The sequence below is a fragment of the Nematolebias whitei genome, chromosome 21 (genome assembly GCF_014905685.2).
Source record: "Nematolebias whitei isolate Nwh7 chromosome 21, NemWhi1, whole genome shotgun sequence".
Classification (NCBI taxonomy): domain Eukaryota; kingdom Metazoa; phylum Chordata; class Actinopteri; order Cyprinodontiformes; family Rivulidae; genus Nematolebias; species Nematolebias whitei.
This window is the reverse complement of record NC_056518.1, coordinates 21,757,339-21,773,683: the sequence shown is the minus strand read 5'-3', so window position 1 is coordinate 21,773,683 and position 16,345 is coordinate 21,757,339. Positions and strand designations below refer to the sequence as shown.

The 16,345-nt window shown below is 40.6% G+C and overlaps 1 protein-coding gene across 1 annotated transcript in view; it reads right to left on the bottom strand.

The window, feature by feature from the left end:
• The window catches only part of tiam2a (TIAM Rac1 associated GEF 2a), a 62,921-nt gene extending 47,218 nt beyond the window's left edge, over positions 1-15,703 (bottom strand). Inside the window, exon 1 of the mRNA XM_037695524.1 lies at positions 15,558-15,703. The gene's annotated coding sequence lies outside the window, so the exon portion shown is untranslated. The remainder of the gene's footprint in view (positions 1-15,557) is intronic.
• Between the last annotated feature and the right edge of the window lie 642 nt (positions 15,704-16,345).

Sequence of the window (16,345 nt, the reverse complement as noted above, 5' to 3'; positions counted from 1 at the left end):
ACACACCGACAGAAAAATAGATCATAAATTAACTACTATCCACTACATTTAAATAGGGACACACACAGAGGAACTTCCACTTGTGCAAGACAATCTGAAACAACCTCTTCCACTGGCTTCCTACTAATCCAGTAAACAAAAGAATCAAAGGGACAGAAAGCTAAAACGGAGACCATTACATACCTTACCTCTGTGACACGGGCTTTAATCTAAAAGCTCTTTGAAGAGCTTTGCAAAGGAGAAATGTTGCTGCCGTTCTCTGAATCTCAAAGTGGATTCTCCCTGCCGGTGCTCGTTGAGTCTTAAAGCAACACATGCACAGACACACTGCATCTGACTCAGACACACTGGAGGACACGTGGAAACTCTTTCCACCCCCCCGGCTTTGGAGGAGCGGCGAATTACAATCCTCCCAGGCCGACTCTGGGTAACACAGTGCCAGGAGGGAAAGAGCAGAGGGGAAAAAGTGAGACGTTCTCAACAGAAGAGCTCACTCAGAAAGAGACAGCGGGATGTTTCACAGCTCTTGCTCAGCAAGAGTCCACGACGAGAACGCTCCGCAAGCTTTTCCGTTAACTGGGAGGAGGATGCAGGGTTGTGAGATTTTTTTCCTTCTTCCCCCAGAGTAGTTTGAGGCAACTGGGTGAGACAAGCTGGCGTGCAAATTCTGTAGGGTTGCATGGAGGCACCGTAGAGGGCGCAATGACTGCAGCTCTTGTCTGACCCTAAATACCACAATGACCCCAGGAGGAGGGCAGAGAGGCAGGAGACTGAGGGGGAGACTGAAGCGTCTAAGTGTGCATGCATGAGTAAAGGAAAGAAAAAAGAACCAGTGAGTGATTAGAGGTGATCAAGAATAGAGGCAAAAAGGAAATTACACAGGAGGGAACGGAGTCAGTGACATGCCTAATCTCTTTGATGGATTCTTGAGGGGAGGTGGGGGGTGGAAACCAAACATAGGCTAAACGTGCATTCAACTTTGAGTCAATTAAAAACCCAGTACAAAGCTAAACTTTCCATGGAATTGAAATTTCTTAAGTGTTGTGTCAGAGCTTTAGCCCAGAGGAGACGAACACAAGACCGCCATCAGTCTGACAGCCCACACATGCCTCCGTTTTTCTATGGTTCACAAAACTGTGGTCGTGCAGCCAAACTTGACCTTCAGAAAGCCACTTGAGGACAACACGCAGCAGAGCTGAACCAGACGCTTTACAAGCAGCTCCAAATGCTTCTGCGAGTTTACAAAACATTACAACCGACGGCCCATTACCTACAGAGAACGGGGTTCTTTTTGTGAAAACGAGCAGCTGTGGAATAGCCTTCCATCAGTCTGCTGCTTGACATAGAGACGTCAGCCCAAGGACACAATATCAGTAGCATCAACAAGGACTAAGCAACATTGTTAACAACACAATAGTTCATGTGGCCCAGTCTGAGATCTCCTCAAAAAGCTTTTGTCCTCCTTTAGTTACAAGCAGCTAAAAAGGTTGGTCAACACCACGCCTGGCGCGAGTGGGAGACGAGAAAAGAGCGAGACACAGAAGAATGAAAGAAGTCAGAGAAGGCTGCTCTGATGTATATTCATGCAAAGCAGGTGGTGGGTCTAATTCCGTCAGGCCAAATTGTCTGACCCCTAATTATGATCAACTAAGGCTCCAATAAGCTCCACTCTCCAGAGTCAAATTAAACCCCCATATATTCAAGGCTTCACATTTCTGTCGTTTTAATTTTTGTCTTCAACTTCTACAAGACAAGAAGGCAATCAGGGGAAAGCTGAAGGTCACATAAAATACAGATAAGTCAGACTGTGCTTATTGGTGTCCCTTACCCAGAGGGAGAACTGGAATGAAGCACAACCCAACCCAATACTGTAGGGTGTTCTATTAAATATAGATAAAAACTAAACGTAATGATTTGCGATTCTTATAAAGCCATATTTTATTCACAGTGGAACATTGTAAACATCTTCTTAAATGAGTTTTGAGCCAGAGAAGACAGCAGCATTTCTGGATGATGTACCCAAAATCCTTCACACGATAGAGCTTTAACCTGTACTTGTGGACGGCACAGCAAACTGTGGTTATGAACAATGATTTATGGAAGTGTTCCCCAGCCCATGCAATGATGTCCATAATCAGAATTAGACCAGTTTTTAATGCAGTGCCACCAGAGGATCCAAAACGGCGTTCAATCTTGTTCTTTGTGCAAAAAGATTTCTTTAGATTCTTTTTTTTTATGAGATTAAGAGAGATTTAGATATTTCCATTTTTTCAACTAAAACATTAATCTGAAATTGTACCATTAATTTTAGGCAGACTGCTGAACCTTTGCCCATCTTTCTGAGATTCAGTCTCTCTAAAATGTTCTTTTCTATTCAGTCCTTTTCCTGACTCGTTGCCAAATTAACCTGATTCTTTGCTAAATACTCCTTTAGATGTTTCTCATTCACACCATTTACTTTACAGCCTATTGCCTAGCTTTTTTGAGATGGGATGGTGTCATCAAATTCAAAATTACTTTATTTAAAAAAATACTATTTCTTAGTTTTAACATTTGATATGTTTACTATGTTCCACTGTTTAAAATATATGAGTTCATGAGATTTGAAAATGAGTGCATTTTGTTTTTATTCACATTTTACATCCCAACTTTTTCAGAAGCGGGGTCATACAAGGAGCAATCATATCCAACAAGATGTCACATGAATAAATTCAGGAGTGTTGATATAGGGTTTGTTGATTTTATCAGGTTAATTCTATGAAATCTGCTCTGACACCGAGGTCGAAACACCTTCTCGTGGTTTTGGTCACTAACCTTACAGATAACACAGAATCCACACCTCTCACAGATAGATCCTCTTCTCCATGTTAACAAATCAGATGTCGATATAGATTTTTTTTAGCTATTATATCTTTGACTGTTGACCATATCAAACAATTTTTTTCATTCTTATTTGAGGCTAACGTGCACACACCCAGTTTAGTGACTGCTCAGCACCTCATATAATTTTATTAACTACAGTAAGACATCCATCTGGGTAATGTGGTGTTGCAGACATCTTAACCTTCTGAGTAAATTATTCCTTTCTCGCAAAACACATATATCATGTTGCATTTAATCTCATACAGATTACTCGTGATAATCCATCTCTGATGAAAACCATTCTTGCGGGGGGGAGGGGGGGTTTGTGTGACGAATGGGGTGGAGGAACAGCATCGGGGCAAAGTCGGAGGGAGAAATATGAGTTTTCTCTCAGCTCGCTAATATTTCACATCTCTTATAGCAGCATGATGGAGCCACTCTCGTGGCTGGAGGCCGTTTAGGCTTTGATGCCATTGATTATCATGCGCGCTGGGGACTCTGATTTGCAGCAATTTGAGAACAAAATATCCACCGGAGGGAAATAAATGGATCTTAATTGCTTAATATTAGCAGCAATTAGTTGAGTGCCTTACAAAGAAGCATGGATTTAAGACATCGAGTGACTGGATTTGAAATTAGTTGGATGGCAGAAGTGGGGGTCGGAGTGGAAGTGTGTGACAGATGGAATTTACTTAAGCTGGGATGCTTTGAATAGAGGTGAAAGGTCAAAGCTTTTGTTTAACACAGGGTTCCACCCTAAAATCCAAACCAGTTTACAATTCAACTAGTAGGTTCCAGCCTATACTTTGTTGGAATATATGCATAAAACACTCAAAAATATATACTTTGTTGGAATATATGCATAAAACACTCGAAAATATATATGCTCATTCACACTAATGCAATTAGTACATTGAGGTTTGAATGTAGAAGGTGTAAAACTAAACTATACTTTTTTAATACAAGGGTGGGAAAAAAACACTTTTCAAAAGGAATCACTTTCAAAATCTACTTTTTTTTCCTCTTTATGCATCCTCATCCAGCTGTCTCAAACTGTAGAAATTCGTTTTCCCATCAACCTCATCTGCTTGTACCTGGAGTTTTGTTTCTAAACAATTATCCATTCACAAAAGTCATGCTGTGACAGTGATTTTAACAAGGATGTGTCACTGCAGCAGGCTCCCTGCCAACAGAAGAGGAATGATGTCTGCACAGACAATGCCAGATGAACGGCTGTTTGTGCTGAAATTGCCAGTGTGGGAATATAAAATAAAATGTGCAGTGCTATAAATGTCTTCTGAGGTTTGGTTTTGAAAAGACACTAACTCGTGACATCCTCAAGGGGGTGTCGGCGTCCATCTACTGCAAGAGTTTAATTCTAGTCCACTTTAGGAGGGAGGAATTGGTTAAAATTTAAAAAAAAAAAGAAAGGATGGAGTGTGAGGAATCTACTGAACAGCTGGATTACTTTAGACATCTTTTCTGCTAATTAGGCAGCTTAATGGACAGATGAAGGTCGCTTAAACATGTGAAGGAAAACCACACGCACACACATTTAAACATCTTCCAAAGCTACAATATCTGCTTGTTCTGTCAATTTGGCTGGGTTAAATTTCCAGCACATTCAGCATGTTCTCACATATATTTCAACATCTGTTTAGCAGCAAAACACAAACTTTTTCAGACGACAAGCATCGATAAAGCTTTGAGCATCCTTGTCCTCGTGCTGCAGAGGTAAATGTCTGGAGGTTATGGGACAAGTAACAGTATGAGCAGAATGAGTGGCAGGCGGTGCAAATATGTAAAGAATCTCTAACAGCCACAGGGTCAGAAAAAAAACCGTGAAGGCTGTGGTGAAACACCCCATCCTGCCTGGGAAGATGGGGCAAAGCATGACAGCTGTCTTGTTAAAAAAAAGGTGAGATGTTCAATTATCTCCAACCAGATAAGATAAAGGGAAAGAAAAGCGGCTTTGAGGCAGAGTAAATAGAAAAAAAAACCTTTTACTCCTCAGGAATAACATTTTAATCTGTGGCTTTCGAATCAGTCAAAAATATTTGTCATAATTGTCTCTGACAATAACTGACTTTGCATTGTGATCAGTGGAGTGTGGAAACCAGTAAGCTACACCTGCGTTAAACCACGTCCAACATGCTGTCTTATCTCCTCTGGAATTGACTGTTGCTGTCCTATGTGTACTGCAGGATAATCTGTTTCATGCTACGTGGCTTGAGTGATTAATGCTCTCAGACCACAACTCAGTCACTCATTATCATAGCAACAGCCACTGTAGTGATCCGTGGCAGCCATGTGAGACACAATGCTTCTTCAAAGTGATCCATCAGTGAGCACTGACCACATGAAGGGGGAAAAAAAAAAATCAGACAGAGTCATGCAGAAACACTGAAGCACCGACGCTTTGGGAGCTCGAAAGACACGCGTATGTGTAGCATCAATCATTAGATGCATTTAGAGAAGAAATATTGCCTTTTAAGAGGAGAAAAATTGATTCAACTGCTGTTTGAAAGGGGCAAAGTGACTTGTTCAGTGTGCTCAAGAAGTGAGCTGGCGTGGCAGAAGCTGAACCTGCAAACCAAAACGACACAGCTGGTGGGTACACCTCTATCTGGGGTAGTAGGGCAAACAACCAAACTGGCTTTGTCCCAGCAGACACACATACCTGCAAAGCTGGCACTTTCTGCTGCAGGGAAGGGCCAAACAGTTTGCATCCAGATGCTTTGTGGGTATATTTCTGTGTGTTGGGGGCGGGGGGGATGTCAAGCCCCATCCGTTCATCACTGCCACTGTCACACAATAATCCATCTCTGCATTCTTGAGGAGCCCTGATGCCAAGAGGGAGATTGCTTCAATAGTCTCCCTGAAACTGAGTATAGAGGCATGACTCCTGGTGCTACCCACTGCCAGGCAAAACGTGTTGGCACTATAAGAGCTGATGAATCCACAACGTGACTCTGGCTTTGAAAATCAAAGGACAGGTCGACATTGTTAAATTAAAGGAACTTAAACTATCTTCCTGAGCCAAACTGGACCAGTTGTTCATGGGAAACTAGCTCTGGAACGAACAGCCTGTCCACTTTTATGGTCTATTAAAGACCACAGTGTAGACAACAGTGAGGCCAAGCAGAACATGAATCACTCAGGTCACTCTGATCGACTGATAACACAAGCAAGCGACCTTACATGTGATAAATAGTAGGGGGATAAAAACCTAGCCAACCAGCCAGTCATAGTAAATGATGCTAACTCAGCACTTTTGCCACAGTTTATACATGACAGTCATGCCTGCTTTAGCCCCTAACCGTGACAAACTGACAGGAAAAAGCCACAATGATGCTCTAAGTGGATTAGTTAAACTAGTCTGGACTCGTCAGGTTGGTTTGCTCATTGTGGTCAAGGTTAATGACAAACAAAAGAACTGATGTTCAGCAGTCTATTAAGAGCCATTCCGTGAAACGATTATTGCTGTTATTCATGCCTTTCTTTGACCACATCCGACAAGTTGGCTTCAGTTAAAAGCTCTGGATTGATGTTTTCTTGTTTGAACACATGCGTCAGTGCATGTGCAAAAGGTTTCAACTCAATCAACTAAGTTTTAACACGTTAAAACTTCTATTGTCCTTTCAAATTATTAAACGAGTAAATCAACCACCGACACAGGACTATCGTGTTCTATCAAAAGAGAAAAGGAACTTGCCTAAAACATTAATTTAGCCATGAGATTAGGATTTCCTAATGCAAAAACCTTATTGTCTAAAGTGCTTTTGCTTATTTATGAGACAAGAATTTATGGTAAATAAAAGTGGTGGAGCCACCATTGGGTTGTGGACCTACATCAGAGTTTGGTAAACACAGTACCACAGACTGCACAGCTAAATAAACCATCCTTCAGTTGAAATCAACTCTGTTTAGAGCAGTCTTTCTGTACCTGTAGCCAACATGCATAATTGTTTATGTACAGTCAGCGTATAAATGTCCGTATTTATGTAGCCTTCATAATGCATGGCTCCCATTTACAGTGCAGCTTTAGATCTGAGCTCAAAGACACCCATAGTTCTAATTATAACGTTCCAGGGATGTAAAGCTGCTCACATGCTCTATACTCCAGAGGACCAATTACAGATCTTGTTTTGAACTTGCTAGTAAACACAGGTTAAAAAAATAACTATTACTTCAGAGAAATGTCTCAAAAAAAGGAAAGCAAAATCAACTCAGTGGCTCTTAATAATAACCAGACTTGTTTAAATTGTCGCTTCCTACCCTGTTAACAAGAATTACGTTGTTTTTCTTTTGTCATATATTGTCAATTTTAACTTGTTGATAGACTGTGCACAATTCATGACCTACTTTATAACCTCAAATCCGTGTCATGGGTTAACAAACAGTTGCCTTGGAGTGGCACCTGTCACGCCTGTCTAAAGGGAAGTCTGCTTAGTATTAGACTCCTTTTATAATAATACTAGCAACCGATTTTGAATTTTTAAATGGTGGCACCTTAAATGAGTTCAAATAAAAGAAGACAAGATTAGCTTTCATGTGGCTTATAACAAGAAATTTGTTGGCAGCCATAGACATATAATCCACAACAGGTGCCGGACAAAGACCTCAAGCAGCCACTGTCTGTTCAACCATAAATGATGAATGCACAAAAACAACAAAGACTGACCTGTGCAACCAGTTTTGGTATTTATGGAGGATGAAGAGCCACATGAACTCATTTGAAAAGTCGCAGGCAAATCTCTGAAAAACAAACTCCTTTGTGCTGCTCTTGCAAAGCCTTTTGACTCAGGAATGTGGTTGATAAATGGCTGATAAAACAGAAACAAGTCACTGCTGGCACCTCATCTCTGGGCATGGCCAATCTGGCTAGCAGCTGTGCCACATGTGTACCACTTTTACCAACCTGATTAAATTAAGGCCTAAGCCAAATTATCCCATTATTATCCCATCTATACAGAGAAGCTCGAGAATGTCAATGGGGATCAAGCTCGTAATGTTGTTGTCACGCACAGTGTGTAAGAGGAAACTTTCACATGATTAGACATTAAAACATGTTCAAGCCGACAGGTTTTCTTTGAAAAATTACAGGCCACGCCTGAATTTTTATTTATTAAAAAGGAATTTCTCAACTAATTGAGTTACTGCTCACAGGCAGAAGTGACAGGCATCCTATGTCCCACAGGACGAGCAGGAGGAGAATCGACAGGCAGATGTTCAGACCAGCAGAGGTCTCGAAGGGTCAAGCTGTTCCATTACAACAGGACAAGGAGTGGCATTTATCCACAGGCTTCTTCTCCCCAATGGGGTAGGGTTTGGGGGCACTGAAGAAAGATACTTAACCCTTGAGGCAAACAGCCGACCACAAACCACTCAATGTTTCTCTCATTACTGGTTATGATTCAGCAACGGTTCCAACCAAACCCAGAAAACATCATGGCATTTAATACATGAATGGCAGTGGCTGGAGAATATGAGAAATCCATAAATGACTTAACTCTTGGGCAATTGAGAATACGCTTGGTGTTCAGACAACGTTCACTGCCAAGAAAAACACACTACATCCCACTTAAAAAAGCAGTGATAGCCACAGAGGCATGTAATAGTTTAAACAACCTAACCTGATCTGACTTGTCAGATTGCAAAGTCTGTGAAACTGTGTTGTCTCAGACTACATCAAAAGTGACAGTGTATGGCTGCACACAGCAACAGGACATAACTGTTTTTCATGCCATGTTCAAATATATTTTGCACTAGGACTCCTGTGGCTAGCCCAAGCTTATTGCACGGCATGCCAAAAGACCCAGACATAAAGCAGGATAATATGGATGCTGGTCGGAAAGACTGACTGTAGTCTTCCAGCTTGTTAAAATACTTGCCCGAGGCACAGTATGATAACATAATTGGCAAAAGCAGCAGGCAATGTCTGGGACCAAACACAAACACTTAAACTACCTTGTTAGGACACACATTTTGCCATCGCTTAGAGAAGCTACCCACAGGATAATGGCCTACTTTATTGTGAGCCACATTTAAAAGCCAACAGAGCTTGTAAGACAATAGAAAAGAAGAAGCTAGGATGCACTGTCATTTATAAGTAAACATTTGAGTCAAAGGGGGAAAAAAAGCCCAAACGTGACATATGAGACTATTAATACAAAATGACAGTATAAGTTCAGCTTCAAGCCGCCTCTAACAATTACTTTAGCTGTTAGGGAAATCCCAGTTCTTGGTGGTTCTCAACATTATTATTATTCCCTTAAGGCTCAGCATGCTAGGTTGGACCTGTGCACTGTAAAATATCATCCTTATTATTACAAATAGCTACCACAAGTTTCTAGCAAAGCCAGATTGTCCATGAGCAGACCGCAGGGGTTGCCGTTGGAGACAAAACCACTCGCTCACATGCACTGACAAAATTACTACTGCGGAGCAAGGCAAGCGCCAAAAGAGACATGGTTGTCTTAAAAACAACTTTAAGGTCATTTCAACGGTTATTAAAGTCATTCTTTCACACTCAAGAGTGTCTGTAAGGCAAAAACAAACAGATAGGAAACGAGAAGTCACCAATGAAAACTGTCATGTTGAAAAGTACCTAAGGACAGATAATTAAAGTTAAAGCTGTCTTGTAGTCGTGTGCATTGACAGTGAAGATTAATTGCCGTAACTCAGATGCCAAAGTGTATCCGCTGCATGTCAGTTGGTTGAGTGACACAACATCATTCACCTATTAGTCAGCCGTCAGGGCATGCTCCTCGGATCACTAACCTCAAGAGACTGCAAATAAATGATTTCATCCTCCAGAGGGGAAATCACTTTGAACGGATGACATCAGTGCCGTACATCAGATCCTGTCACATGTAAGGCGAATGTCAAGAAGGATAAAAAAAAAAGGTGGTTGCTGAAGGAGATATTTTGTCTTTGATATGCAGAAATAATTCCCTTCATGAAAGCAGGTGAGGCAGAGATCAAAACTCCCAGCTTGTGAATCCCAGCAGGCATTTCAGTTTAAACTACTCCAACAACAAGCAAGACCGGGGCTCAAAAGAGAGACGCAAAGTAACACAGATTTACTAACTGCAGTTCCGACTTCCTGAACTGCACGTAAGCCACAGTAAAGTGCAACGAGGAGTATTCTGATTTGTATACAGAGGAAAATAAACAATTGTGGGCATGCGGGCATGTGGACCAGGTTAACAAAGACAGAAATGAACCACAGCAAGGGTGAGAGAGAGCGATTTGCATGCAAGTATAGCCTAACACAGTTTATGAACGTGGAGCTTCACATCTTTCAGTTTGAACTGAGAAAGCTCATTGAATGAGAAGCAAAATAACTTCAAGAATCAAAATCAAAGTGCAGTTGCCTTTGATTGAACTTGTAAGATCATGTAATCTGGATCAGACTTCACCAGAACAGTGCTTTAGCCATAAGTGCACAGACATAGGTACATTCCTTGTCATTGAGTCTGATGTTTCCCCTTTAACCTCAAAGAGACAGCCTAAAACACTGACACTCAGCGGACATACCATCTACATCAAAAAAGTCAATTTAGAAAAGTCAACAATGGTCCCATTGAGTGTTTCAAACCACCAGAAAGATAAAGTGATGGTGTGAGATGACATACAAGTCCTGCCTAGATAATACATAAAGACTCAAAAGACAGAAAAGAAGTCACTGTGACACAAAGTAAAAAAAAACAGACAAAAACTTACCAAGAAACTTTGATTCATCACTCATATCCAGTCTAAGGAAAAATATAAAATTGATCAAATTCATTAAATACTGAGAGACTATAAACCAAGCTGTTTCACTTTCATGGCTCAGGCTACTTTAATAACATCAGAAGTGAGCAAGCAAATAAATAAGGGACAGCTACTCCAGTGACACTGGAATGTCTAATACCAATAATAGCCCTCCCTTGTAGAGCCAGCTCACTGTTTACAGCAGCCTGGTGGGCTGGTTGCCCTACATCTTTTACCATCAGCTTAAGAGTTACAGCAACATTGCACTGAGTTTTTTTCTGCGTGGCAAGATTTAATAATCCACCGACATGACAGTGACCCCAGCAGCTAGACTGCTGAGAGGCAGCATTTATGTCTGCTGTAACACCGTTTTGGGGACAGAGATGTGTTAATATTGCACAACTATTTCAAGGAGCAGCAAGCTGAGGAGTCACCCTATTTCCTAACCCCTACCCCTAACCGTTCTGGGTAGATGATTCAACATCATCCTTTGTTCTTGCCTTTTTGTAGTTTCACCCATAAACCGTAAAAAAATTAAGAACACCCAGAGCGTAGCCATAGAAACCAAGCCATGGGTTAAATGGCACCAATGAAGCAGAAAACAGTAACTGAGTCTTGATTCTACCCTAAAAACAGAAAGGTGGAGCTCTGAAAATGTGAAGAAGGTTGGAAATCCGTATCAGCTATAAGGCTGAGGTGGAGATTTTTTATTTTATTTTTTTTTAATACAGAGGGCGCCATAAAATATGAAAGCCCACACAAGCTCCTGCCTGACTGATAAGCTACCGTTTCCCCTACACTGATGAAGTTATGCACATCTTACATCAATTACGTGCACTTTTCCAGACCTAAATTGCTAAAGTTGATAAAATGCTAGAAACTTTTTTTTGTTTGTTTCTCTGCTCTTATCTTGACAAACATTACAATGAGTCCCTTCATTCATATAATGTACCCTTTTCCTTTCAACAGCTGAAGCCTGTCAGCTAAATACGCCTTGACGATAATATCACCTCAGGAAACAGGTCATCTAGATACTCTTTAGAGAAAATGCTTTTCAAGGAAGCTTTAAATGAGCATGCTTGCTTAGTAGATGCCAGGATTTCTGGTGACCTAAAGCAACCAAGAACTGGTCTGTGTTTACGCTGGGCAAACTCCAATTGACTGAACCAACATGACAAAGTCTGAAGACTGAGAAGTGGAGTAAAGAGCTTATCTTTTCTAAAGATCATACCACCAGCTGTTTAAATCAGGGTTGGTGAAAAGAATAGGTAATGTCCAGATATAGGATGATCAACCAAAGAGGAACGAAACCAATATTTTGTAAGACTGCAACATTTTAACGTTGTTGTTAAAATATGGCTGCTAAAGGTAAAACTATGATAAATAGATGGATTTATGTAAATCTCAAAAGATTGTTTCCATCTGCTCTTTGCATTTCTATAGTGCAGAGATATTTAAAGAAACACATGACATATGGATACCAATAAATCTATGTACAACTCTAATTTAAATTTAAAAATTAATTTCAGAATGACAATCGGAACAGAACACAAAATCCAAAACTTAATCTGATGCGCTTCATAGACTACATCTCCGCCCACTGATGAGCAGGTGGGATGTGTTTGAGTAAATATGTACCTAAAATTTACCCCATCCATCATGCATGACAATACAAGACATGCGGAGCCAAATGAACATCCCAACTTGATGCACTTTGGGCTGTATCGCCAGCTGTTTGCCTTTCCAATAGGGCATAAAAAGTAAGTGGGACCTTATGGCTAGTAAACAGAGGGTAGATCAATCACATTTTCTATTGTTGTTGGAAGGATCGACTTGTAAAACCCATATGGGGGGAAGGAGCAGTGAGCGAGGACCTGGTTATTTCCATACTAAAAGGACTGGTAAGTATGCAAACACTTGTGACCCAAGATACAAATGTGGTGCCTTTTTAAACTCCCAACACAGCAGGGTTTATTCACAATCACACCACCAAAGTTAAAAAAGAAAACACTCCAACTGTAAAATATCCTACACGTTGCAAGCAGCTGTGTTGTGAAAATTCTATATCCCATATGTCATCAATATGCATTGATTGCAGATATACATATCAAACACTTTGCATTTCCACAACCACTCAGCTGGGTTTGAAATGCAACGTTGTACACCAACTAGCAAGCTTATAGGAATTACATGCACCGCTACTCAACTGCCATCATGGGAGCTTTTTGTCATCTGAACACCGGTTTCTTGTATGATTTATACTGCCATCAATAGAAGTGGTCACTGTGCGTCTTGAAGTTATTTCTTTGGCGTTAATGAAAGTCTGACTCACAAATGAAGTTGTCTGGTGCTGTTTAAGTGCTACCTCAATCTTCTCATGCACCACCAGCTCGGTAACTCTTAATCTAATACCTCTTTGACGTACTGTTAAAGTGTCTCCATTTAATCTTCATTTGCTTCTCAAACCCTGCAGGCCATTGTTTAGCAGGTGACCCCGAATGAGCTCAGTTCAAATTAGACCTATGCATTAATCGTTTCGGAGGCCTGGAAGTGGCAGGTCTGGGTGGGGCGTGAATGGATTCTCAGGTTAAGCTGGATGAGACCATGCTGCTCTGTTGAGCTGGACAGAAGGTTCTTGAATGTGCAACAGAGTGCAACTGGCTGAATAAATCCCTGAAAGTGGATTAATATGTGTTTTTGTCATCACCAAATTCTGCAGAACAGATGGTATATTCCACTAAATTGTTGTCCAAAGTGCCACCGTAGGACTGGGTCAGTAGTATTAATGGTGAGTTGGTTTTGTTTCTGAACTGTAGCTGGGCGTGTCCTTTAGATGGCATCTTGGCTAAGACGTCCAGTCCAAGATGCTGTCAACACCAGCTTTCCGTTCACCTACTTTACTAGCATCCACTTCAGACACTGCAGCCCCACTACTACCAGTAAACACTTTGAAAGTCAAATACAGGTGGCAAAAACAGAAACATATGGGTCACCATTATTTATGCTGACTAACCTAACTGGAAACAGGAGCCTTGAAATGGCATTTTATATCAATCGTAGAGCCAAGACTGTTGGGAATTGAACAAAAGAAGTTTTGTTATTTCACTCATTTAATGCTTGCTATTCCCCCTGCAAGGCCTCTACCTAGAGACAGAAAAAGACCTCCATCCCCTTGTGACAAAAAGAACAGATGTTACCCATGCCTAATAGGTCACATGCACTTCACCTTATATGGCTAAAAATGTGCTGGGGCGAAGACGTGAACCATTGGCGTTTCTCAGCCAGCGTGCTCTCACTTTAGCGTTAACAAAGCACTCACATACAGCCTGCTGTTGGGAGAACAGATCAGAGTTTTTTATGCCTGATCGCCGCTCACATGAAGCATCAAAGCAACAAAGACTAACGCAGTGAACACTTGGACTGCTGTTCCCGGTATAGCTCCACAATGAAACACAGAAGTGACTTCTAGGAAACTTTCAGATAATTATCTCGCAGCTTCTCCGAACCCTGAGGTTTAAGGCAAACAACGAGTTGTAGTATTAAAACATTCAAACAAAGTAGGTGAGCACTGCATCTCCCCTTTGTCACCAGAAAACTATTACAAGTGACAGACTTGCCAGCTACATAACATAACTCCCAATTTGTGTCACAAATGGAAAAAAAAACTGAACACCAAAACAATCACGTTTTCCACTAGAAGGAAATTACAAGTCACAATCAGTATCTTTTTGGTTTGAGTCCCTTCCAACTCGAGGGGAAAAGAGGATAGTAAAAACATAATGTTTCTTGTGGTTATGGATTTTTTTTTTGCCTGCCACAAAAATGAAAACCTCAAAAACGAAAATACACACTCGGCGCCTTTTGACCCGAACACTGATCTGCAACTAAAACAAACAGACAGGGTCCACACATGAAAATAAAAGCAATTATTTAAGTACATAATGATTTCTGACCAGTTCATTTTACAGGTGGGGGGGGCTGAAAAGTCCCCTGTGGAAATATAAACAAGGCATTTGGACATCTTTCATGACATGCATTCATTATGGGCTGTGCCTAATTCCTGGATCCTGCATGAAAGCAAACTATTTACATAAAATCCATCATTCAATAATCATTAATCACGTGAAGTGACACTTTCCTAACCATATGGCTGCAAGAACATCAGACAGACGGCTGCTGGAACCGAAAGGATGAACGAACAAACCCAGCCAGCCAGCTAAAGTCAATCATTAGCTCATGTTTTTATTATTACAACCCTCCTCGGTGGCATTTAAAGGTAACAGGAGAGTCAAACACTTCCTCGTGAATGGTTTCCACGACAAAAAGACAACTGGGTTCCTCCCTCCTGATGCATGGCTCTGTTTGCTCTCTGCTGGCCCTCCACTCCAGGGGTCCCAGGGCCCTTTTGTTGCCTTTCTGTGAGGCTGGGGAGCACTTCCACTCCAGCACATGGTCCAAAAACAATACAAATGGGGAATAAATCACATCAGAATAAAAGCAAACATTTAGTGGTGTGACCAGTGCTTCTAATATCTGAATCCATAAATCAGGTAGATTTATAACACATTTAATTGGATGGGAGTATTTCACACTGCACTGAATATTTAATGAGGAAAGGGAAACCAGAACCCACGTTGTTTTTTAAAAGTGATATTTACTCAAGGTGCTCTCTACAAAAACATTTCAACGTGACACAATTGAAATCAGCAGACAATCTCGTGTTTCTGCAGGATTTCTGCGGCCATATGGCGAGATTCCTCTTAAACGCAGCCAATAAAGTCGGAGAACTGATTCCCACTCGCATTTAAACTAAACACGCACATAATTTACTTAACCGAAAAAAAAAAAAATACGTAAATAAATTGAGCGAATAAAAGCTCCCAATTGAACAGACACGTTTTATTTGGTGAGAAATAGAAAGTTCCCCTCCAACTTACCGGTTTATGTTTCCTCCACTTTCCGACGCATTCATGTGTTTTCCACCTCGGACCATTTAAACGCAGCACAGAGGACTTGCTTATTTTTATTTAATTAATTTTAAAGTTGGCTTTTCTTTCGATTTACTTTCACGAAATCTCCGCTTCCAGAGCAAACAAGCCTGGGACGGAGCGCCAAGAGACTGCGGACTCCTCCCAGACGATGGAGGGTTAAACTCCTCCTTCCGACGGACACTAGGAGGGGGGGATGTGTGCATGAACGCAGCACGGAGCACCTCACAGGTAGAGCTGAATACAGTACAGTCTGGGTGTTCAAGCTATGGTTCGTGGAGTTTTATCGGTCTCTAAGATAAATATTAGGGGCAAAAGCCAAATCAAATGTAGTTTATTCCACTTTGAAGAAAAAACACTGTAAACAGTCTTAATTCTGCTTTTTAAACCCCCTAATATTACTATAAAAAATGTAAATATAAAATTATGTGATTTATTTTTTATATACTATACCACTTTATTTAAAGAGCACTTCGAAATTCAAACAGCAACAAGGCCAACCAAAGTGCTGTACAGCAACACACACACACACACACACACACACACATATATATATATATATATATATATATATATATATATATATATATATATATATATGTACATATATATGTATATATATGTACATGTACATATATATGTATATATATATATGTATGTACATGTACATATATATGTATATATATGTATGTATATGTATACATATATATATATATATATGTATATGTACACATATA